Raw genomic sequence first — 1,385 nt, forward strand, 5'->3', positions numbered from 1 at the left:
TTCCATAAGGGCCTTAAATGGCAATAATTCCATTAATGAGGAAGGAGCCCTCATGGCCTAATCACCTCTTATAGGACCCACCTCTTAGTACTTTCACACAGAAAACACCTAAATTTTTGAGGGGACACATTTAAACCATAACAATGTGGAAGCAACCCAAGGGTCCATTGACAGATGAATGAATAAGTGAAGGGTGATATATATAAATATATAGGTATATATTTATATAGATATGGATATAGATCTATCTATCTATCTATATCAGCCTTAAAAAGGAAGGAGATTCTGACATATGTTACAACATCTTGAGGACATTAAGTAAAATAGATCAGTCACAGAAAGAAAAATACTGTATGACTTCACATATATGAGGTACTTAGACTAGTCAAAATCATACAGACAGAAAGTAGAGTGGTGGTTGCCAGAGCCTGAGGGTAGGGGGAAATGCTGAGTTGGTGATTAATGGGTATAGCTTCAGTTTTATAAGATAAAAACAGTTATGGAGATGGACAGTGGTGATGGTTGTACAGCATTATGAATGTACTTAATACCACTGAACTGTACAGTAAAAATGGTTAAGATAGTAAATTTTATGTGCATTTTAACACAATAAGAAATAGGAAAAATATTCCTCTGAGGAGTTTAGCTAAACAACACTCCATCCCTGCTCTGTCAACCCCCCTCCCCTACCCCACCCTAAATACAGGAACACCATCTGCTTCCATCTTCACCCAAGGAGATGGCAAGAAGCTAACGGTATGTGTTAGACGCTGGAGGTGGTTCTGAAATAATTGGAGCACCATTGTTACAATATTGAGAGGCAAAAATACAAGCCTCAAGGTTTTCATCTATCTTCTACCAAATTAATTGGATGTGTGCTGAGTCATTTCCCCTTTTGCTGCCACAGAAGACAAAGCTTCAGTGGTTCCTGTGAGATGATAGAAAACCTAGTTAACCCAACCTGACCCCATAACAAGGATTTCTCTGAACCTGCCCCAGGCCTGATGGTCCCAGCTCACCCTCTTGGTGACCCTCTTATTAACATGTGTAAAGACTTTCAAAGTGACTTCTAACACTGTCCTCTTTCATTTAAAGACTGATGACAGCCTTCAGACTCTGTTCCCCAGTCTGAATTTCAGAATTTACTGTGAGGACTGAATCAGACCTAGGCAACTTTAGGTTATGAACATAAATTATTTCAGTGACCCATTAACTCCATGCTCCACAGCACATACTCACACGCACCCCTTACCCTAGGCACCCCATACCTATTATATCAATGATATCATATCAACTGAAACCAAAGAATAGGAAGTGGATCCCATGGTAGGACACTCTAGAGGATGGCAAGTAAACCCTACAAAAAACCAGAAGCCTGCCATATT

The sequence above is a fragment of the Galeopterus variegatus genome, unplaced genomic scaffold (assembly GCF_000696425.1).
Source record: "Galeopterus variegatus unplaced genomic scaffold, G_variegatus-3.0.2 Scaffold3059, whole genome shotgun sequence".
Taxonomy (NCBI): Eukaryota; Metazoa; Chordata; class Mammalia; order Dermoptera; family Cynocephalidae; genus Galeopterus; species Galeopterus variegatus.